The sequence below is a fragment of the Helianthus annuus genome, chromosome 8 (assembly GCF_002127325.2).
Source record: "Helianthus annuus cultivar XRQ/B chromosome 8, HanXRQr2.0-SUNRISE, whole genome shotgun sequence".
NCBI classification, from domain to species: Eukaryota; Viridiplantae; Streptophyta; class Magnoliopsida; order Asterales; family Asteraceae; genus Helianthus; species Helianthus annuus.
The window spans coordinates 31,744,937-31,770,658 of record NC_035440.2 but is presented as its reverse complement, the minus strand read 5'-3'; the positions used below and the strand labels follow the sequence as shown (position 1 = coordinate 31,770,658).

Sequence of the window (25,722 nt, the reverse complement as noted above, 5' to 3'; positions counted from 1 at the left end):
TTATGCTTAACATACCTTAAATAACCTTTACATAACTTAGAAATAAGTTTTGAAGGCTTTGGTATGGCAAAACCAAGTTTATTCGCTTACAGGGACTAAATTCGACAAACTGCGAAAGTATGCCGATTCGTACTGTAACAGACATTCCGGAACATGATCATAAGTTAAAACCACCCTAAATATCCTTTACATAGCTTATAAATAGGCTTTGAGGGGTTCGGTGTGCTAAAATAAACTTAATGCTCATTCAGGGACTAAAAGCGTCAAAAAGTGCATAAGTTTGCATTTTCGCGCATAACTTACATTCTGAATACATCCGGACATCCAAAAATTTATGTAAGCATTAAAATATTTTATTTTAGTGTTTGGCATAAGAAAAATCCATTTGTCGCGCAATTTGGATCGTTTTTCGCGTTCATGCGCATTTCGTCGTAATTAAGCGAATATCGCAATCATACGACCAAACGAACCGACATCCGGCATATTTTTTAGCATGTTTCATGTCCACTATGTTTAGGCATCATTTTAGGGCCTTAAAGTTGGCTTAACAGGCCTTAAATGGGTCACTTATGGACTGAAATGCATGCAGGGACCAAAACTGCAAAGTTTCAAACTGTTGCTGATCTGTGCAGACCAGGCGGGCCGCGTAACGTGGGCCGCGTACAAGCTGCAGATCAGCTGAAGTTATTTTACAGCTTGTTCCAGCTGTACCACCCCTTTGCACATGGTTTTTATGATTCTATGGGCTCTTTTGGAGGTGCCCATGGTATTCAAATCAGTGGGCATAAGGTGTAGGGTTGAGATTAAAGCTCGGGAATCGAGGAACGATCCTAACGATCCTAGAAATCCTATATAAACCCCACCCCTTGCTTCAAAACCCACTAGATTTCTGAGATTTCTCTAAGTTGAAGTGCTAATCACTTCATACCTGAGAATACTTGGAAAATCAAACTCTCTTGGACCTTTTGTAAGTCTCCTTTCGTTCTTTTATGCGTTTTTAGCTTAAAAGTCAAACTGAGTTTGACTTTCTGCATTGACCAGTTTATGGTCAACGCGAAGTTCGTTTGAACTTCATAACGTGAGCGTAATCACGATGGTTATAGTCCCTAGTGACTATACCTATTGATTACCACGTTATCTAGGCTTAGTGACGAGTCGTAGTTTCGGCCAAAATGCGTATTCTTGCGTATTTTGTAACCAAACTACTTTTGGGTATCAAGACCCTTTGTCTTGATATCAAACCTGTTTTTAAACCTCGTTAAACATGTTTTAACATGTTTAACCCGTCACTTTTTAGATTTGTGCTTATATAGGGTCGTAAGGTAAGCGATCTAAACAATCGCTTATACTTTCGAACCCGAACCGTTTGATCGATCATTAGGATCCGACCAAATACATTAGGTGACCATAGTTGCATAGGGAATAACCTTCTGAGGTTATACCTTATGGTCATGACGTTTAGTTAGTTGTATGATAGGTAGTTTATATGCCTTAGGAAAATTACCAAAATGCCCTTTTTACGCCAAAATTCATTTTTAGCATATGTAACCCAAATTTTGACATCTAAACTGATTTAGCAACAATATTAGACATGTTAAGGCATATGTTACCTGTCATAGGACTAGTTAGGCGGTCCGAACGCGTTTTACGCAAACGACGCGTTAAAGTAGCATAAGCTACCTAAACGAGTCGTAATAGGTCGTAAGCACTTAGGGTAAGTTCCATTTTAGTATATGGGCTTTGTTAAACCATATTACATGAGTTCTTACACTCATTTGGTTTACGAACCCTCATGCTACCCGATCCTCCGATTAGGTCCGTTTATTAACGTAGATACCTATATTAGGTGTCGTGTGATTCCGTGATCTTCTAGCATTGCTTGGTGGTTATCCTACGACTATTGAGCAATCTCAAGTGAGTACATAGACCCCTCTTTTACTATTTTTCAAACATTTTGGGGTGAAACACATGTGCCTACTTGTTACTTTCGTGCTTTCCATGTATTCATATCATATGCTCGTTATGTTCATTAGTACACTTATAGTACATGATTTCATTATGTTTTTGCTATGTATGTCCTTTGTTGCATACCTAGTACGTCGTTTTACATTTCATTTTATGCTATGTATGTCCATTTAGTGCATACTTAGTACATCGTTTTAAATTACATTTCACGCTATGTATGTCCATTTATTGCATACTTAGTGCATTGTTTTACATCACGTCACATGCTATGTATGTTCATTTGTTGCATACTTAGTACATTTGTTTTACATCACATGCTTACATTTTTGGTATGACATTTGGGTTGTTTAAATGGGACAAAAATACATTCATTAACATTGATCTCGCCATTCGTTAGTAGGTAGTGGTACCATAGGAATTGACAACTCATGTTCCTGACATCCTGTGTATGTTTGGATGGAAGGAATGACCGAATTCGATAAAACATAACTCAGATAGACCTTTAATTTGTTTAAGGGTTTATCGCCATTGTCACAAGGCTTGAATGTATGCATTTTCACAACACCGCATAGATGTTTGTATCAGTAAAGCATGCATTTCCACAAAACATAACTTTGATTTTAAACAGTGTTTTACTTCAATACCTTGTTTTGTGCATTTTTACATGTGGTTCAGTTGATATATTTCACTTGCCATACATGATATTTGTTACACACTTCATTTCACATACACATTTTGATATTGGTTTACACACTACATGATTTACATTTACATTTTGATAATAGACGTTTATTCACACATAAACATTTGACAATTGGTTTTAACATGGATAATTTACATTGGTGGTTTGTTTGGGTAAGTGATTTAAGTAACGAGACGTGTGTAATGTGGTACAAGCATGGTGGATACGCCGCTGGTACTTCCTATATATAAGTGTTTGTATGATATTACATATCATAGCGTTATTTAAATCATTTCAGTTAGACATATAACATTTTACACAAATAACATATTTTTCACAAGACCTTGTTTTACAAAACAGTTTATTATATACAACTCATTCTACTTGGTTATTTTAATAACCATACACCTTTCTTTTATAAAATCTGATTTCTTATCACATTTTCATATGATTTATAAAAGAAAACACTTAACAAGATTCATGACTAATTTTTATTAAACATTTCTTTAAAACCTAAGTCATGAATCCTATTTTCATAAAACCTATGTATCTCACAGGCATTTTTATGCTGACATACCTATTTTCACATGTGTTTTCAGGAGCTGTTGCATAGGATGATCGTGACACACTAGGGCGGACCTGTGCCTTAGTGACTTAAAAATGAAGCTAGAACTAGTTTAATTCTGTTATGTACCCTTGTTTTCTTTCGTTTAAGACAATGTAACTTTCATGTTTGATAAATAAAACATAACTTTGAATGCCATGGTTGTGAAACAATAATTCTGTTACAACACTCCCCGACGTTTCCATCACGATTTGATGTTTTACGTGGTCGGGGTGTGACACCTACGGTACGGTTTCTCAATGTGACGAGATGCACTTGCGCCTTTGGGTTGGGTTCGGTATTGCTTGGTAACGCGCCTTGTGGTCTCTTGGAGAAATTTTGAGCTGGTTGATTTAATTGTTTTTCAATGTTTTGAATACTAGCTTGTTGATTTCTGAAGTTCGATTCCAGTTGTTGAAATCGATCCGAGTTTTTCTTTTCAGTGTCGGAGATGAGGCGAGAGAAGGTATCTTCAAGCCTCTCTCGTCCCCCTTGTTGTTGAGAGAAATTTTGTGACTCATTTCTCGATTGTTGAAAGTTTGTTCGTTGGTTAACATTTTGTTGGTTACTATTATTGCCGGGTTCTCTCCAACCAAGGTTAGGGTGGTTGTGCCATCCTTGGTTGTAGGTACCCATCGGAGGACCTGACTTCCTAGGTCTATTATCAATGTAGTTTACCGTTTCTGTTTGATTATCCATTTCTTTCATACAACTCCAATTTTCATGTTGCCCACCACACCCTTCACAAGCCATAACTGAGGCCGTTTTTGCCATTTCTAAATTTTTGATTTTTGACGAGAGGGCCTCGATTTGGGCTTGCGAAGAGGTGCTTTCTTCAACCTTATGGGCGCCCGGGGCAATAGATTTTGTGCCTCGGGGAGTGTGCCACTGAAAATTGGTTTGAGCAATTTCCTCAATTTGATTATAAATTTCATTTGGTCGACGATTACCTAAAAGTCCCCCGGAGTTAGATCAAGTGTTTGTCTTGTGTGTGGCAACAACCTATTATAGAAAGTGGATACTTGTTGCCATACCGCAAGACTATGATGAGGACACTTTCTTAGTAGCTCCTTAAACCTTTCCCAAGTTTCATATAAGGATTCCCCGTCCTCTTGTGAGTATGTATTAATTTCAGTCATTAATTTAGCTGTTTTAGCAGGAGGGAAATACTTATACAAAACTTTTGGGCTAGTTCATCCCAGGTGTTTACCGAACCAACTGGAAGGGTGTTAGGCCAAGCCTTAGCTCAGTCTTTTAGTGAAAATGGAAACATTCGGAGGCAGATGGCATCATTTGATGCTCCGTTGATCCGAAAAGTATCACATATTTCCAAAAAGTTGGTAATATGTAAATGGGGATCTTCGTCCGCAAGCCCGTGGAAAGTTGCAGAGTTCTGCAGCATTTGGATCAAATGCGGCCGAAGTTCGAAGTTGTTGGCATCGACATTCGGCGCATTGATAGTGGCGCCAAGATTACCTACAGTGGGTCGTAGGTAATCCATGAGGGTACGTTGATTCACCATTGGAAGTGGGTCCCCCGAAACTTTCTCTTGGTTTTTAGCTTTAAGACTTTTTCTTAGAAAGCGTTCGGGTTCGTCTAGAGGTTCTTTTATGTCTTTACTGGAACTGGAGCTCATACACTGCGTAGAAAGTTCAGGTGCGACGCCTGGGTTCCAAGTCCTGCAATAAAAACAAAAAGAATGTCGGTCAGAAGTTTCACCACGGCCCCGTGCTCAGATGAACACGGCCCGTGGTCGGAGTTACAGTGATTGTTTTCCGGATCCCTGTTACTGGAGAGTTCAACACGGCCCCGTGCTGCACTGACACGGCCCGTGCTCAACTCTCTGTAACTCGAAAAATAAAAACTGCCAGTAACGATGCTGGGCACGACCCGTGTTCGACCAGGCACGACCCCGTGCTGTGCTCTACAGAAACTGAAAAGTCTAGAAAAATCCTAAAAAAATAGAAAAATAAGAAAAATGATTAGTCCGTTGATTCCTAACTTTCTTAAAATCCTTGTGTCCCCGGCAGCGGCGCCAAAAACTTGATGCATGTAGTGTTTTAATATATTTTTATGTATATTTTAAGCCCTTTTTAACACTTTAGTCAAGTTTTAAATTTATAAAACACGATATTTTACTAACACTAAACACACATATGGGCAAGTGCACCCATCGTGAGCATAGTATAGCGTTGGTAAGATAGCGAGGTCGTGAGCATAGTATAGCATTGGTAAGATACCGAGGTCGTTAAAGGGGTATGGTCCCAGATCTCGCGTCAGCATGACCGCGAGTGACCATTACCCTTATAAAAAACCCCCACCAGCAAGAACTTATCGGTGTCCGTGCGGGCACGCGCGAACACAGCAGTCGAATCCAATCGGTCAAGCGATAGGAAGACTTACTTTGTGTATGAAAACGGGTGTACGCATAGTGATGCGGCCTAGCATCGCATCCTATGAACATTTTCGTCATGACAAGGGGTCCGGACAACAGCAACAGTCACCACAAGTGGCGATACGGCCTGGCACCGCATCCCGTAGTCTTCGCCAAAGTGAGAACGCGGAAACAGCAGTAGTTACCGCGGGCAGCGATGCGGCGCGGCACTGCATCTTGCCCACGAGGCAAGTAGGACTGACACTGCAGTGCAAGTGGCACCAATGACAGTCGCCTGTCAGCCCATATGTAAGCAACAGACTGACACCGCAGTAGGACGTGGCTTTACCTCCACAACCGACAAGCCTGACACACCTACATAAGGGTGGCGCGTCGTCAGTCTGTCAACTCAATCACCCTCCTTCACTCCTCGGCTATGAATATCCATTCCAAACCAAGTTTGAGGTATCTCTTCACAACTCTCTCACTACTACTACTATCACACAACTTGCTTCCCAAGCAAATTACTGATTCTCACGCCAGAGAGTGGTAACAAGGAGCACCCCCCCCCCCCACCTCTTCCTCCTTGTTATGAGTCACGGTCTGTTTCATTTATGCAGGAGATAGCCCAGCTGATGGTCCAGCCACCGATCCTTGGAAAGAAGGGATTAACCCTACTTGACGAGACCAGTTGTCACACCCCGATTTCCACACGTTTCACCGGTGGGGGATTACTGTGACGTAGTTGGCAACAATATAGTCAAACCACACAATATTTAAATACACAGCGGAAGCATAAAGATAGATATATTTCAACCACCAAACGTAATATCCAAGTATCACAAGTAGTCGAAAATAATCCACAGGGGATCAAAATAAAATAGAAATATTGTTCAACAGATAGTGGCATCCAAAGCTTGCGAGACTCTAACGATGCTAAGGAGTGGCCAGCCTATTTCGTGTAGAACCTGCATTTAATCTTTTTGAGGAAAATACGTCAGTTTACACTGGTAAATACATTCAACCGACACTTTTGTAAAAGGTTTAATAAAATTGATTTGAATGCACAAGGCACAAACTCTTTATAACTTGGGATAATTAATCAATCAAATCTTGTAAAAGAATTACATGTTCGCTATGCGTTCAGTCGCCCGGGTCGTACCGGGTTTAAGGTTAATAGACACGCCACATAGCATAAAGCCGTGGCGGGAAAACCAACGGTTATACCTTTATAATTATAGACACATTGTCGGGTGTACGCCTACACCCACGTGTCAAGGTCGTTGCCATTTCTTAATATGCTGCCAAGGATATCCGGGACATGGTCATTAAGCTCCCAAAGGCGTAAAGCCAACAAAACCAATTTTTAAATGGGTCACATTGATAATACCCAACTACTAATGAGTTAGGGTCAAGTGCCCGACCAAGCGGTATTTTATATACCGTAACCCAAGCCCGTATAACGGAAAATAAGTTAAAAGTATTTACCTGAGCAAGTTTTAAACCACAACAAGCAATGCAAGTATCTTTTACCGGTCTCCTATTCTGGAACGAAGGTTTATAATAACCTATTAGAATCCTAACGGGTCTTTAATTTAGCCAAGCTTAGACTGGTTAGTTTCGAAGGGTAAATACGGTTTAATCGCGTGAAAGGCGAAAACCGGGAATGGAATGTGGTTTGGACCCAACAAGTTTGAAGACTTGTTTTATGTGGGCAATATACACACATTCTGGATTTTGAGGTAAAAATGATAAGGTTTGACCCGTTTCGGCTAGTTTATGTAAACTAGTTACATAAACCTAACCGTGCGCGCAAATGGCGTAACGGGTAACCGTAAGAGTCCTACACAGGTTTCCTAAGTTAATATGCTCAAAAGAGGTTGTGATATCAGTAGGATACCTTCCATTATGCCCATAACGAGTTTAATTCCAATATACGCCCCGTAGGGGTATTTTGGTCATTTTAAAGATTATAAAAGAGATTTCCGAGTTCTACAGGAAATCTGAGTTTTCCGAACAGGTTATAAAGTTCAAAATACTTTATTTATTATTTAAAATCAGTAGCAACTGGATTCGGGTCAAAATACCATGCAGAACTCATTTTATGTCCGAAAAGGGTATATTCGGTATTTACCGAATCAATGCCATAACCGCAGGTTATGAGCAGGTTAAAATAATGAAAAATCTTTAAAAATCCCAAAATATTATTTTACATCAGTGTGTAAAGGTTTGGTGTCGAAATTTGGGTTTAGATAGGTTTTATGCTAATTGCGCTGTTTAATTACTAAAGTTTCCGTAATTGCGCTATTTAGCATAACTCTTATTCTAGACCTCGGATTGACATGAAATTTTAGGGACATGCTTAGAAATCAGTAACAAAGATTTTTGCTCTCTCACATTTCCAAAATTCTCGTTTTAAAGTAAAAAGGGCGTTATGGTCAACATTTAAGCATATAACGGAAATGTGCAAACGACTTGGACAAACAACGAACCGGTCACAGATGGTTATACCATCATGTAACCTGGTCCTAAGAGAGTCCTAAGGCATATCTAAAACTTACCATAACGGGGAAGAACTGAAGTCAAAGCAAAAGTCAAAGTTTTGCGACTTTCGGTTCCGAACCGGGTCAAAACAGTAAATGGTCAGATCAAACTAGCTTAGACCAGTTGTAATACTTACTATCATGTTATATGAGTGTTAAAACAGGTTACACGCCATCTACATTACTGATTATGCATAAAATCAAAAGTTAGCATTCTGTTAACTTTTTCTAAGCAACTTTGACCCGACATGTGGACTAGTTAGAGTGGGAATCAGATGGTGCCCTTTTAAGGGTTTAATGCCCACAAGATTACCAACATATAACTACCTTTGATTCGGCTAATCATTGGACCATTAGTGATTAACCGTTAAGTCAATCATTAACTACGATGGATTGACTTTTAAGCTATATCTAAGCAAAAACTAAACAATAAAGGGTTAAGCACACTTACAGAAGTCCTATGCACGACCAGGGATGCTAAGAGAGTATTCTTGAGCTCCAGAAGTGATCAAGAAAGCAGATTGAGGTGTGAAGAACATTGTTGCAACTAATGGCCTTTTATAGTAAATTTGGAACCTTAGGTCATTGACAACTAAGGCTACAAGTGTTCTTAGATCACCAACATCTGTCCCTGAGTGCTAGGGGACGTTTACGGGGCGCCAATGCTCATAATAATGGCTCATATGTCGGTTAAAACACTCAACAGTGCTTCTGTCCGACTTTTCTGCATCTAGGAGGCTGACGCGGCCCGCGTAAGTGATCACGCAACGTTAACGCGGCCCGCCTGAATCTCAATGTCAGAGCCCATATCTATACTGTCAGCGCGGCCCGCGTAAGACCCTTTGCTACTCTTACGCGGCCCGCCTGAGACCTGTTAAAAAGATTTTCAAATCTTTTTCATTATTGCAGTTGGCCTTTGGCGTTTCGGAGGGGTAACTTTGCACTTTGGGCCTCTTTTATTTACGTATAAGGGCCTCGTGACTTTTACCCAACCTTTTAATCCTCGGTTAACTTATTATTACCCGAAAAGTCATAACTTTCAATGTTTGCCAATTTTAGTCCTTCTCTTGTATTTCTTAACACGTGTAAACCTATGACACGTGTCAATACATTATAGGACGCAAATTTTCGAGGTGTTACATCCTCACCCCCTTAAAAGAAGTCTCGACCTCGAGATTTATTGAAACAAATGAGGGTACTTTTCTTTCATCGTGGATTCTACATCCCACGTGTATTCGGGACCTCACGGGCATCCCATTTTACCTTCACAATCGGTATATACTTCCTGCGAAGCTTCTTAACCTGTTGATCCTCGATCGACACCGGTTTTTCAACGAACTTTAAGCTCTCATCGATGTGTACATCTGTATGTGGTATAACCAGCGATTCATCAGCGAAACACTTCTTTAGATTACAGACGTGGAACACATTGTGGATACCACTGAGCTCTTCTGGTAAGTTTAACTTATAGGCAACCGATCCGACGCGTTCGATTACCTCGAATGGTCCAATGTATCTTGGGCTCAACTTGCCTTTCTTACCGAATCGCATCACTCCCTTCCAGGGTGATACTTTAAGCAATACCTTGTCACCTACTTCGAAATTGAAGGGCTTACGCTTCAAATCTGCGTAGCTTTTCTGCCTATCTCGGGCAGCTTTCAAACGGTCACGAATCTGGACAATCTTGTCCGTCGTTTCAAAAATTATATCAGGTCCTGTCATTTGGACATCTCCAACTTCTGCCCAACAAACGGGCGTTCTACACTTCCTACCATATAGGGCTTCAAAAGGTGCAGCCTTAATGCTCGTATGGTAGCTATTGTTATATGAGAACTCGACTAATGGTAGGTGGTTATCCCAGCTACCACCTAAATCGATCACACATGCACGAAGCATGTCTTCCAACGTTTGGATTGTACGCTCGCCTGTCCGTCTGTCTGAGGGTGATAAGCCGTACTAAAGTTCAAACGCGTGCCCAAAGATTGTTGGAAACTTTTCCAAAAGTGTGACGTGTACCTGGTATCTCTATCAGAGATGATAGACACAGGCACGCCATGAAGGGCTACAATCTTATCTACAAACAACTGGGCTAACACATCGGAGCTATGAGTCTCCTTAATGGGTAGGAAATGTGCTGACTTAGTCAGTCTATCAACTATTACCCATATTGTATCGTTTCCCTTCTTTGTTTTTGGCAACTTGGTGATGAAATCCATCGTCACCATTTCCCACTTCCACTCGGGAAGTTCAGGCTGTTGTAGCAAGCCTGACGGCTTTTGATGTTCAGCTTTTACTTGCGCACAAGTCAAACACTTTGCTACATAGGTGGCTATAGACTTCTTCAAGCCTATCCACCAAAAGTTTGCCTTCAAGTCTTGGTACATTTTATCAGCTCCAGGATGAACGGAATATCGGGAACTGTGGGCTTCCTGAAGGATAACGTCTCGAAGACCCCCATAAACAGGAACCCATATCCTTCCATTTAATCTCAGAATTCCGTCCTTGCCATAGGATAACTGTTCTTCAGTTACTCCTAGCTTTTCGTTAGGATAGTTAGCTTCTGACACAGCTTCTTTCTGTGCAGCTAACAATCTCTCATTTAGACCGTTCTTGATTTCAATGCTCTTGGCATTGATCCTTATTGGTTTCACTCTTTCTTTTCTGCTCAAGGCATCTGCAACTACTTTGGCCTTGCCTGGATGGTATCTTATTTCACAGTCATAGTCGTTCAGAGTTTCCATCCAACGTCGCTGCCTCATATTCAAATCTTTTTGATTGAACAGATGCTGAAGGCTTTTGTGATCAGAATAGATCACAAATTTAATGCCATACAAGTAATGCCTCCATAGCTTTAGTGCAAATACAGCGGCACCCAACTCCAAGTCATGGGTGGTGTAATTCTTTTCATGCACTTTCAATTGACGTGAAGCATAGGCAATGACCTTGCCTTTTTGCATTAACACACAACCCATCCCGGTGTGCGATGCATCACAGTACACTACAAATTCTTCCATTCCATCTGGCAATGTCAACACATGAGCATTGCTCAGCTTTTGCTTAAGGATATCAAAAGCTTCTTGCTGTTTAGGGCCCCAATTGAACTTTATATTCTTTCTAGTCAAAGAAGTTAGGGGCACAGCAATCCTTGAAAAATTTTCGATGAAGCGCCTGTAGTATCCTGCTAAACCTAGGAAACTGCGAATCTCGGTAGGCGTCTTCGGCTCCTGCCAATTCATGACGGCTTCAACCTTGGCGGGATCCACTTGGATACCACGCTCACTGACTACATGTCCAAGGAATTGGACTTCTCGTAGCCAGAATTCACATTTAGAGAATTTGGCGTAAAGCTTTTCTTGATGAAGCAGTTTAAGAATGCATCGAAGATGCTTCTCGTGGTCAGCTTGACTCTTCGAGTATATGAGGATGTCATCGATGAAGACAATGACAAACTTATCCAAATAGGGCTTACAAACGCGATTCATGAGATCCATGAATGCGGCAGGTGCATTTGTGAGCCCAAAAGGCATCACTAGGAACTCGAAATGACCATAACGAGTCCTAAATGCAGTCTTGTGCACATCTTCGTCCTTGACCTTCAATTGATGGTAGCCTGACCTTAGATCAATCTTGGAAAAGTAGCTTGCTCCTTGCAACTGATCGAACAGATCGTCGATCCTGGGCAAAGGATACCTATTCTTTATAGTAACCTTATTAAGTTCACGGTAATCGATGCATAGACGCATCAAACCATCTTTCTTTTTGACGAATAAGATTGGTGCTCCCCATGGAGACGAACTAGGTCTAACAAAACCCTTGGCTAGCAGATCATCTAGCTGCGTCCTCAATTCTTTCATTTCCGTGGGTGCCAATCTATAAGGTACTCTTGCGATAGGCGCTGCTCCTGGAATGATGTCGATACTGAATTCCACTTGCCTATCTGGTGGCAAACCAGGCAGTTCTTCCGGGAAAACTTCATGGTAGTCAGAGATGACTGGGATGTCTTCAATCTTGGGTTTCTCCTCACCAATGGTCACCTGTGCCATATAAATGACACATCCCTTCTTCAAACATCTGGATGCTTTTAGCATAGACACTTGCGCAGGCAATCCATGCCGAGTATCTCCCTGAATGGTAAGTGGTTCTCCAGATGGAGTCTTGATCACCACTTGTTTCTTGTTGCACACAATCTGGGCTTGGTTATGCGATAACTAATCCATACCCAACACTATGTCGAAACCAGCTAGCTTAAAGGGTAACAGGGATACAGGAAATGAGTGGTTCCTAATGGATATGACACATCCATCTAACACAGTTGAGACTGTTTCCATAGTCCCATCAGCTAATTCTACCTCGTAATTCACACTCAAGGCTTTAACAGGCAATTTTAACAACTCGCAAAACTTACTATCCACAAAGGATTTATCTGCTCCAGAATCAAATAACACTCTTGTGAATACATCATTAATGAGAAACGTACCGGTTATGACGTTGTCGTTCTGGATAGCCTCTTGAACATTCATTTGAAAGACCCTGGCATTGGTCTTTTTCCCTTCTTCAGCCTTCTTCACTATCTTCGGGCAGTTAGTCTTGATGTGCCCTTTTTCGTTGCAACTATAACAAGTTGCATCCTTTAGCTTCTTGCACTCAAGAGTTCTATGCTCAGAGGACTTGCAAATCCCACATGCCTTCGGCTGGGATTTCTGTTCATATCTGCACCTTCCGAAATGGTGCTTCTTGCAAACATTGCACTTGGGCCTATCGCCCGACTGTCGGTCATTCTTCTTGGTCTCTGATCCCTTCTTGTGGTCACGATTCCCCCGGTGCTTCTTGTTTGACCTGCGTGAATCATCATCTTCACGTTTCCTCTTCTCGGTGTCAGCATTTCTCAGAGATCTCTGTCTCACTGCATCCAGTGTAAGAGACAGGGATATATCTGCTACGGATCTAAATGTAGCAGGCCTAGAAGCCTTCACACTAGCTTTGATCTCCGGGGCCAAACCCCCAATGAAACGTGCGATCCGTTTAGGTTCCGGGGTCACAAGGTACGGAACCAATCTTGACAGGGTGTTGAAACTTGTGAGATACGCCTGGCAGTCTAGGTTCTTCATGACCAGTGATAGGAAATCAGATTCTATCTTCTCAACCTCATGTTGAGGGCAGTAGTTTTCCTTGATGAGAGTAATAAATTGCTCCCATGACATGCTATATAAAGCAACCTTCCCTAAGGCTTGAACCAATGATCTCCACCAAGCTAGGGCTTCGCCCTTAAATGACTGGGATACAAACTTCACCACATCCCTCTCCGCACAACCACTAATGTCCACAACAGTGTCCATTTCGTCCAGCCAGGTCATGCAATCCACAGCGCCTTTTTCCCCAGTAAAATCTCGGGGCTTGCAGGAAACAAAGTACTTATACGTGCAACCCTTGGCGCGAGGTGCATCAGTGAACACTAATTTCTTGGGACGGACACTATTCTCATTTGATGAGTGTCGATCGTCATCCTTCTTAGGTTTAGACTGGGATGAGGGTGGTTTGCTGTGAGGTTCAGAATGGGTTCTTGGCTTTGAATGTGGTGCAGATAGGGTCCTGCTTCGAGATTCGCTATACTCTTCATATTGCCGTTCTAAGGCCGTCTTAACAGCGTCGTCTACCAAAGCTTTTAATTCAGCGCCCGTAATATTAATTTGGGCGTTATCATTGTCATTCTCCTTCGGATGACTATTATTCTCCTCCGAGTTAGCCATTGAAAACTTGATCTGCTACAGAAGGTAATAACAAAATTTTATTTAGGAGTTTATTATGGAATTGTCTTTTATGGCAATTCATTAACCATGGTAAACACAGACCATATTTGGTTAATTTGTTACTCACTTTTATTTAGGATTCGAATATAACTTATCCTATTTACAAACAATATTGTTAGTGGCACAAAAGCCTAGTCACATGGACGTTTTATATATTGTCAGCCAGGATTTCAGAGAATCAAGGCATGAAGGTTTGAACCATAGTTCTTTTACCTTTTCTGACAGGGAGTCATAGACTACAACTGTCTTTTGTCTTATATAACAATAAGTATAGCCCGTAGGCACTACATCACTAATAGATGCTTGATAATTAATCATCTACTGGATGATGTAAACCCATGATTTATAAATCATTAATTTAGGTCTTTGGAATCCTTTGAAGGATTCTTATATTAGAATGACACGTGTGATTTTAACGAATCACGTCTGCCAAGAATGTTAACATGTTTACAGAAGTTAACAGGAATCTGAATCTTTTAATCAGGTCTTACCATCTTGGCCGGGTCTTATAATGACACCAGGCTAGGTTTCACCATTAAGATTCTTTATTTACTACTGATAGGCAGATTAATTTAAAAGGAATGATTTTCGGTTTATTTCATATAATAATGTATATAATGACATAGATGAAATTTATAAACTTAACATTCCAATACATATAAAAATTACACACTGCCCTAAACGGGACTTTTAAAAGACGAAATACCTACGCAGAGGTTATACAGAAAACAAGTCCTCGCATGGACCAAATATAAGGATAGATGTCCGCACAGGGACAAAAAGATAAGTCCACGCAGGGACTGAAAGGCAATGGTCCACGCAGGGACTAAACAAATAAATGTCCACACAGGGACTTGATTACAATAGGAAATACAATAGTACATATAGAGATTAATGATCTCGCTTCTTCTTCCCTTTTAGCAGGTTTGCTAAGCCTTTGAGGAATCCACGATTGTTCTTACGCTCTTGCTCAAAGTCTCGTTCCACTCTGTTCAAACGGTGGAGGATTTATTCCTGTTCTGGTGGGAAAAAACGTGGCTGCTGCGGTAAGTGCTGAGCCGGAGTTCTAGCGGGTATTGGATACCCATGAGTTGAGTATCCCATTCCCCAGGGTGTTTCATAAGGTACTTCAGGGTGAAGGGCGTGATAGTTTGCCGCCGCTTCTATGTACGGGTCGCCACCCATATAGTTGTAGTGAGTATGAGTTGGCTGCTCAAATGGATTGTACGCTGTGGAACCGGCGTACGCAGGTATTGGGTTATCGTAGCCGAATGGTGGCGGAGGTGGTGCAACTGGTGCAGAATTCACCTCTGCAGGGTGACTTGAAGGTTCACCCATTTGTGGGTCTTCCGGCAGTGGCGGAAAATGACTGCCACTGGAGTGTCGAGGGGTGCTGAAATGAAAATCCCCTGTTCGTGCGGATATCTGCGCGCCTGATCTCCTACGCCTTGGTGGATCCGGAGGTGCTTGTTGAACTGGTGGCGGCGGAGGCGGTGGCGTAACTGCCACGAAACGCGAATCCTCGGAGGGATCCTGCTGCTGCTGTTGTCGCTGGTGAGGTGAAGAATGGTGAGAGGGTGTAAAGTACCACTCGCACTGGTTGAACCTTGCCTGGTAACTGTCGGGACCCTGATAAGGTGTTCCATGAAAGGATGACCCATCTGAGATCTCGATAGGATGGTTGGGGGTACCTCTTGCAGGTTCGATGGGATCCGTGTCCTCGTCCATATCTACCGCATTGTCCTCGGAGAAATGGTCCTCTGTTCCTAGAGGGTTAAAACCTACTGGTTCTTGGACGTAGTCTGCCGGGTTGAACTGGCCTTGGAAGAAAGGAGTAGGATCACCATAGGAACGGTGCGAAACAGAACGCTGGAGAGGTATAAACGAAGGTTGAGGGTTACTGGGCTCGTTTTCCGAGTTTGGCCCAAAAGAGTGACGGTATGAAGGCGTCGAACTGTGTGAGGTAGACCGTCTTGCGGGTTCAAAGAGGTTCCTTCTACGCCTCTGAGGTTCTTCACTCCTTGTGCTGGAAGGAGCTCGCATGTGTGAAGGTCCGGCCTCGTGATCATTGTGAGTAGTGATCGGCCCTTTGCCTCTTCCTCCTCTTCTGATTGTTGGTGGCATATTTCATGCTTAAACAATCTTAAATCAACAATAAACAATAAAAGACAAACTAGAACAACAATTCGAATTTGTCCTATGTTCTTGTCTAGACTCGAGTATCTGCAATTGTGTCATTGAGATTAAACACATAAGGATAGTGTTTAATTCACTCAACGTTGGCTCTGATACCAACCTGTCACACCCCGATTTCCACACGTTTCACCGGTGGGCCCGGTGGGGGATTACCGTGACGTAGTTGGCAACAATATAGTCAAACCACACAATATTTAAATGCACAGCGGAAGCATAAAGATAGATATATTTCAACCACCAAATGTAATATCCAAGTATCACAAGTAGTCGAAAATAATCCACAGGGGATCAAAATAAAATAGAAATATTGTTCAACAAATAGTGGCATCCCAAGCTTGCGAGACTCTAACGATGCTAAGGAGTGGCCAGCCTATTTCGTGTAGAACCTGCATTTAATCTTTTTGAGGAAAATACGTCAGTTTACACTGGTAAATACATTCAACCGACACTTTTGTAAAAGGTTTAATAAAATTGATTTGAATGCACAAGGCACAAACTCTTTATAACTTGGGATAATTAATCAATCAAATCTTGTAAAAGAATTACATGTTCGCTATGCGTTCAGTCGCCCGGGTCGTATCGGGTTTAAGGTTAATAGACACGCCACATAGCATAAAGCCGTGGCGGGAAAACCAACGGTTATACCTTTATAATTATAGACACATTGTCGGGTGTACGCCTACACCCGCGTGTCAAGGTCGTGGCCATTTCGTAAAATGCTGCCAAGGATATCCGGGACATGGTCATTAAGCTCCCAAAGGCGTAAAGCCAACAAAACCAATTTTTAAACGGGTCATATTGATAATACCAACTACTAATGAGTTAGGGTCAAGTGCCTGACCAAGCGGTATTTTATATACCGTAACCCAAGCCTGTATAACGGAAAATAAGTTAAAAGTATTTACCTGAGCAAGTATTAAACCACAACAAGCAATGCAAGTATCTTTTACCGGTCTCCTATTCTGGAGCGAAGGTTTATAATAACCTATTAGAATCCTAACGGGTCTTTAATTTAGCCTAAGCTTAGACCGGTTAGTTTCGAAGGGTAAATACGGTTTAATCGCGTGAAAGGCGAAAACCGGGAATGGAATGCTGTTTGGACCCAACAAGTTTGAAGACTTGTTTTATGTGGGCAATATACACACATTCTGGATTTTGAGGTAAAAATGATAAGGTTTGACTCGTTTCGGCTAGTTTATGTAACCTAGTTACATAAACCTAACCGTGCGCGCAAATGGCGTAACGGGTAACCGTAAGAGTCCTACACAGGTTTCCTAAGTTAATATGATTAAAAGAGGTTGTGATATCAGTAGGATACCTTCCATTATGCCCATAACGAGTTTAATTCCAATATACGCCCCGTAGGGGTATTTTGGTCATTTTAAAGATTATAAAAGAGATTTCCGAGTTCTACAGGAAATCTGAGATTTCCGAACAGGTTATAAAGTTCAAAATACTTTATTTATTATTTAAAATCAGTAGCAACTGGATTCGGGTCAAAATACCATGCAGAACTCATTTTATGTCCGAAAAGGGTATATTCGGTATTTACCGAATCAATGCCATAACCGCAGGTTATGAACAGGTTAAAATAATTAAAAATCTTTAAAAATCCCAAAATATTATTTTACATCAGTGTGTAAAAGGTTTGGTGTTGAAATTTGGGTTTAGATAGTTTTTATGCTAATTGCGCTGTTTAATTACTAAAGTTTCCGTAATTGCGCTATTTAGCATAACTCTTATTCTAGACCTCGGATTGACATGAAATTTTAAGGACATGCTTAGAAATCAGTAACAAAGATTTTTGCTCTCTCACATTTCCAAAATTCTCGTTTTAAAGTAAAAAGGGCGTTATGGTCAACATTTAAGCATATAACGGAAATGTGCAAACGACTTGGACAAACAACGAACCGGTCACAGAGGGTTATACCATCATGTAACCTGGTCCTAAGAGAGTCCTAAGGCATATCTAAAACATAACATAACGGGTCAGAACTGAAGTCAAAGCAAAAGTCAAAGTTTTGCGACTTTCGGTTCCGAACCGGGTCAAAACAGTAAATGGTCGGATCAAACTAGCTTAAACCAGTTGTAATACTTATTATCATGTTATATGAGTGTTAAAACAGGTTACACACCATCTACATTACTGATTATGCATAAAATCGAAAGTTAGCATTATGTTGACTTTTTCTAAGCAACTTTGACCTGACATTTGGACTAGTTAGAGTGGGAATCAGAGGGTGCCCTTTTAAGGGTTTAATGCCCACAAGATTACCAACATATAACTACCTTTGATTCGGCTAATCACTGGACCATTAGTGATTAACCGTTAAGTCAATCGTTAACTACGATTGATTGACTTTTAAGCTATATCTAAGCAAAAACTAAACAATAAAGGGTTAAGCACACTTACAGAAGTCCTATGCACGACCAGGGATGCTAAGAGAGTATTCTTGAGCTCCAGAAGTGATCAAGAAAGCAGATTGAGGTATGAAGAACATTGTTGCAACTAATGGCCTTTTATAGTAAATTTGGAACCTTAGATCATTGACAACTAAGGCTACAAGTGTTCTTAGATCACCAACATCTGTCCCTGAGTGCTAGGGGACGTTTAGGGGGCGCCCATGCTCATAATAATAGCTCATATGTCGGTTAAACACTCAACAGTGCTTCTGTCTGACTTTTCTACATCTGGGAGGCTGACGCGTCCCGCGTAAGTGATCACGCAACGTTAACGCGGCCCGCGTAAGACCCTTTGCTACTCTTACGCGGCCCGCCTGAGACCTGTTAAAAAGATTTTCAAATCTTTTTCATTATTGCAGTTGGCCTTTGGCATTTCGGAGGGGTAACTTTGCACTTTGGGCCTCTTTTATTTACGTATAAGGGCCTCGTGACTTTTACCCAACCTTTTAATCCTCGGTTAATTTATTATTACCCGAAAAGTCATAACTTTCAATGTTTGTCAATTTTAGTCCTTCTCTAGTATTTCTTAACACGTGTAAACCTATGACACGTGTCAATACATTATAGGACGCAAATTTTCGAGGTGTTACACCAGTGAATTAACCTCTCTTGGTTAACCACTGTTTCATCATTGGCGCCCACCGTGGGGCCCGAACCCATGACCACAAAGAACTTTTAATACCGGTTTATCCTCAACGTCTAATCAAATCAAAAGTTTTTTTAGAAAAGGTTTTAAACATGAAAATAAAAACTAAAAAAATGCTGAAAAATAAAAATAAAATAAAAACAGATAGACAAGATGAATCACTTGGATCCGACTTGCCTTTAGTGTAACCTTTGATGATTTCCGCAATTTTGCACTTTTTAAGAGATTATCTTAGTTATAGTAGTAGGCCCCTCTTTTGAATGTGACGTTACCCTCAACCCAGTAGTTTGAGTCAGCAAGGATACAATCCTAAAGGGTCGGAATATTGAAACATAATTAATTAAGTTATTAATGCGTAATGTGGTAGGCCCCTCTTTTGAAGGTGACATTACCCTCGGCTAAGTGGTTTGAGTCAGCAGGGATACAATCCCAAATAGTCGGGTTAATGTATTAATATTAGTTTACATATGAGGGGATCAAGCCATTCGCACCCCCGCCATCCAATACCAGTGGGTATTGAAGGAGGTCCTAGTAAGCTTGACCCAGGTCCTTGCAGGATCTATACACTGAACAAGGCAAGAACCTTACCAAACCATTCCCTTAACCCCTGACCAGGTAGCCAACATATCTCTATATAGACCGTAGAGATATGAATGGTGTAAATCTTTTATTTTATATAGACAGTAAAATAACGCTAAGACACCATGGACAAATGATAAGGAAGTTTCACCTTCAACATAAGAAACTAGTTATTAAAGTCATTAATACAAAACCAAATAAAAAGTGCGAAAAGATTAAAAATCATAAGTATTACACTAAATGCTTGTCTTCACCAAGTGATGTAAGAGACTTAGGCAAACATGGCCTTTGATTGTCAAGAACTCTTACTATCAATCTTGGATCATGAGACTACTACACACACTCTATGATGGATGTTGGATGATGGTGGTGGATGTGGGTTGTAGTGCTGGTGGAGTGTGGGTGAAGTGGGAGAGAGGTGGTTTGCCAAAGGATGCCTTTGAAGTGAAACATGCACCTCTATTTATAGCCTGCACAGAAGCCCGGACACGGCCCCGTGTCCATTGGGCATGGCCCCGTGTCCATCCACTTTCTCTTTCTTCATTAATTGCAATTTGTCTGCATTAGCTCCACACGCCCTCGTGTCTGCTGGGTACGGCCCCGTGTGCAGAAGCGTATCTGTACTATCAAGATTTGCTTGGATTCTGCGAATCTTAGCGCTGACCACGGCCGTGTTGAGATGGGCACGCCCCCGTGTCAGGAAATAGAAGCTTCTATAGCTTTGTCCTTTCTACAGACACCTGAACACACCCCCGTGTCCGCTGGGCACGGGGCCGTGGTCAGCTTTCTGTTCACTTGTTTTTGCTTGGGAAGATGCTGTCGAGGGGTCGGGCATGCCACGTTTATTCCTTTTCTTGTAATTATGTTAGATTTTGCTGCATATTTGCTCCTTTTATTCATTTACGCTCATTTAATCCTGAAAATACAAAAGGAAGACAAAAGCACACTTTTTCCAACATTAGTACTAAAAAGGGTTAGTTTTATGCCTCAATTGATGTAATTTATATGTTGCATTTTACACACATCAGTGTGCGCACCTGTCACACCCCAACCGATGACGGAAACATCGGGATGAGACGAACAAATCACTCGAAGCATCATAACACTGTTGTGACAATATAATTTAAATCAAATTGCACAACAATACTAAAATGTCATACAAGATTCAAACATAATCAAAATTGTCTCAAACATAATCAAAGCATTGTTTATTTCTAAGATGGGTTCTAAGTTCATCCTAGCTTGTTTTCTTGATCACTTCGTCTATCAACCTGCAACATGTATTAAAATAATGATCAACAATAATGTTGGCGAGTATACAAGATTGATACATAGCATAAATAGAATAAAATGTTTAAACGTGCTCATATCCAACATGGATAACATAATACAAGTTACTAATATGTTGAAACGGTGTATACTATATGTCAATCCAAAGTTTCCAACGCAAACATGACTTTCCCAAAGACTCAAGGGAGTTTAACATGTTTTACTTAACAATACCCCAAGAATCAAGGGCGGTGCGTTAATCTTATAGCGCTATAATTGTTAAGGTAGGCTTGATCGAAGTTAATGAACATATAGACACAAAATGCATACATAGCATATGAGATTAACAAGTATCAAAATGTTTTCATGTTTAACTGTGGATAGAGTGTGACTATAAATAAGTTTCAAGTGTTGCGTGTTTTTGTATAGAATACATGTTGCACCCAAAGTGTTTAAAACTAAAATAGGGTCGAGTATACTCACAGTTTTGCGTAGGGTAGTGCTAAACCGCGAGCGGGATTGATGAAGTCTCGAGATTATGCTGAAAATGAGTAAACGAGAATATAAGATTACTGATATGAGAGAGTGTTGGATCCGATTATTAAAATGCGAGACACAAAAGAAGTTAAGACACAAAACAGTCCGTTCGTACGTACGAAGGCACTCCCTTCATACGAAGGGACTCTGCTAAATACGAACCGGCTGTTAAAACGTGATATGAACAGATCTGGATGTTTAAACAGTAAGGTAAATGATTGTAAACGGTAAATAAAATGATCAGGCATGAAATCTGAGGTTAAAACAGAAAGTAAAACAGTTTGGTTTGTTTAGCAATGTGGGCTCGTACGAAGCCACTTGTGGGTTCGTACGAAGCCACTACGTTTGTTCCGAAATGTTTCAGTTTTGATCTGATTTGATGGAAAATGTTCAAGTATTCATTTAAATTTGTTAAGTCAGTAGATGAAATGTTAAACTAACAACAAATATGCGTGAGATCGAACATAAATATATGAAATAGGGTGGGTTCGTAGGAAGGGGCATAGTGCCTTCGTACTAAGCCACTATTCTTGACGGGAAAATCGTGTTCGATCCATCGGAACAGGCCGTTTCTTGATGGAAATTAACCCTACAACAGGCCCTTAACTATGAGATGAGTTAAGAGTTTGATGGATTCCTGATTCCATCAAGATTATGTAATAATCGAAAGCAAACCATGATTAAGTTGTGAAATCTTACGAGTTTTGATCCAATCTTGTATAAGTGATGCTCCACAACAGTTTGCCTAGGCAAAACGAGTAGAAACCATCCTCAAGATAGTTAGGATCAAAGGTTTTTAAGAAAAGTTTAAGTGTGTGTGATTAGAATGCAAGAAATGAAATAGAGATGGGTTTGGAAATGAAGGGGAGTGCTTACAAAGAACTCTGATCGCAACAGAGCTTCGAGAGTGCTTGCAAGAGGAATGGGCGAGTTGGAATGAGGACACAAGGCCTCTATTTATAGACTTGAGGGAACATTAGGGTTTCCTTGATTTTAGCTCGTCTCCACTTCGTGCGAAGCCACCCCTTCGTACGAAGCACTCCCCTTTCGTACGAAGCACTCCCTTCGTATGAAGGGTCTGGTTTTGAATATTTTATTTTCCAACTTCGAATGTTTTACGCGATTTAATCAGTTTAACGAGTATCAAGTATCAATGTGTAATAAAGAATCAAGAATTTTGGATAATATAACGTTCAAAATGTGAATTTTGATTACAAGTTGCACATAAGTCTAACATGAATAACACGAACATGATTAAAATAACTTCATTTACATTATGATCAATAGTCTCGGATTACAATTGAAACGAAAGTAGAATACAACAAGAGTACATGTGTCTAAAAATAGAAGATACAACAAGACTTGCTAAAATAAGAAAGTACGAATATGCGAAGCGTTACAGTACCACAAATAAGGCACAATGTATAACTCTTTTCATGCTCATCTTCCTAAATCTTGCTTTAACTTATCAACAACTAAATAAAAATCACATTACTTCATACCATACTCAATCTAACTAACAAGAATCAATCACATATAAAATAATACATCAAAACTTGCATAAATATTTGACATGGGTAGTATACCCATGTCGCCACCCTACCCATAACAAGTGGGTTTTACCCAAAACATCAAATTTCTCAAAATCATTCATAAACCATGTTCTATTTAATGATTCTAACACACCTTCATGTTTAGTTCTATAAAATTTCAAGATTGAACACATACCCTTTTGCTATTAACATCATCAAATCGAAATCTACAACATACCATATGCTTGTTAGGATAGGATGATGAGGAATTTCACTACATGCAAGGGATTGAGCTCAAATCTATCTTCAATTCATGAATTTTTTGGGTAATTAAGAGAAAACCCTTTCTTTCTTCCCCATGTGTGTCGACCCACACACCAAACACCAACACTCACAACCTGATCTTTCTATTTAGTAGAAACTACAACTCATTTTCCGACCTTTAGTCCTTCTTGTTTATTATTTTGTTACCAATGACACCAAGTTTCATTCCCTATTTACTTGACTAACTATTTAACTAAATTAAATAGATTGGTTATATTATTTTATACCATTACACAAAGAAACATACTAGTGAATTAAAATTCGAGTTTTTTGGGTGTTACATTGACCGTTTATTTTATAAAGAAAGAATCATGTTGTGTGAGGAGATCGAAGAAGACGATAAATTAAAGAATAAGATATTTGTAGGTCGAATTGAAGAAGAAGAAGATAAGTTGCTTCTAAAATTACATAACTAGTCCCTTAAATTTAAATATCTAACACATTCAACTTTTAAAAGTAACATAGCTATCCTTTTAGTTTAAAACATCTTTTGCTTTTTTTTTACTTTTTTTTTTCACAATTTTTCATAAAGTTTATAAAAAGATAAAATTCATATGTTTATAGCATTTTTTTGCCTTTTAATTTTTTTAAAGTTATAAAATTTCTGAGTTTATAACATTTTTTTACTTTCTTTTATATATTTTGTTTTTATGTAATAAAAATTGTTTTTAATTTTGTTTATAGTTTTTTTTTTAAGTTTATAGTGAAGGAATGTGATTGTGTGATGGATGTTGTAAGTGTGATAGTGAAAATGTGATGGAATGAGTTGTCAAATAGTGTTGGATATGATAGTGTAATGAATGTTAATAGGCATGTAAACGAACCGAACGTTCATGAACTGTTTGTGAACTTGTTCGGCGGGAAGTTCGTTTATGTTTGTTTATTTAATAAACGAATGAACACGAACAAAAAGTTATGTTCGTTTAATTAAATGAACGAACTTGAACACACCTTGTGTTCATTCATTTATGTTCGTGGACGTTCATTTATGTCTGTTCATTTATGTTCGTGAATGTTCGTTTATTTACATTCGTTTATGTTCGTTTATATTTTAGTAAATACATAAATAGTTATGTTTATATAAATATTAGGTTTTTTAACTATATATATAATATAACTAATTAGTAATTAAGTTTTCTAGTAATAAAAAAAGAAATTTTAAAATTTTTCTTAGATCGTAACTGATCACTTACTTAATATTTATAAAAAAAAACTACTTAAATTTAGTATCATGAACCCTAATTTAGATGTGTTTTCGGATGAACCATAATATATTAGACTTGTCTGTTTGTGTTCACTAATGTTAAATCGTGTTTGTTTATATTTATTTAATTACATTCATTTGTGTTCGCTTATGTTTGTTTAATCATTTTAATTTATGTTTATTCAAATATATTCAGTTATTTTTTTATCTGTTTATGTTCGTTTATGTTCGTGAACTGTTCGTTTAGGCTTTAAACGAACGAACATAAACGAACACGAACATGCCCGTTTTGTTAATGAACGAACACGAACAAAACATGTGTTCGATTATATGTTCGAGTTCGTGTTCGGTTAAAGTTAAATGAACGAACACGAACATGCCTATGTTCGTGTTCGCTCGGTTCATTTACAGGCCTAAATGTTATAGAGTGAAAGGTGTCATTTCCACCCTAAGACCATACATGTCGGGAGGCTTGAAAAAATGAGCGTTATGCGATATGTGGATGACACGTAAGCACGTGTTAGAAAATTGGCGTGATGGAAAAAGGGGTTTGAGAAGGGCGTGGAAGATGGTCGTTATTCAACACATGACACCTATTTAATATTTTTATTTTCTATTTGAAAATTATATAATCAATTAAATTTAATTTAAGAACATTAATATTAACCGAATAAAAAACATAAATTTGAAAAACCACATAAAATTTAAGTTACATAAACTTAAATATAAAAAAAAATTACATAAACTTAAAAAAAAAAAAAAAAAAAAAAAAAACTACATAATCTTAAAAAAAATTACATAACTTCACTCATCCTCTTCGTCTTCATCAAAATCGTCTCGTGAAAGGCTTCAAATGTGTTCAACCAAATTCGCTCGAAAGTTGTGATGTGTTGTATCATATTTAATTTCAATCAAGTTCGCTTCTTTTTCTTGATCACTTAATTCTATGGTGTTTGGTTGACTCGTTTCCTCATAATACTCGTAAATTGCGAGTCCC

General features: G+C 39.5%; 1 non-coding gene across 1 annotated transcript; it reads left to right on the top strand.

Annotated features, from left to right (window-relative positions):
• The first annotated feature begins 4,289 nt into the window (after positions 1–4,289).
• On the top strand, positions 4,290–4,396 carry LOC118481372. The gene has a single exon (XR_004865579.1). It is a non-coding gene; the product is annotated as a small nucleolar RNA R71 (small nucleolar RNA).
• Positions 4,397–25,722: the final 21,326 nt, after the last annotated feature.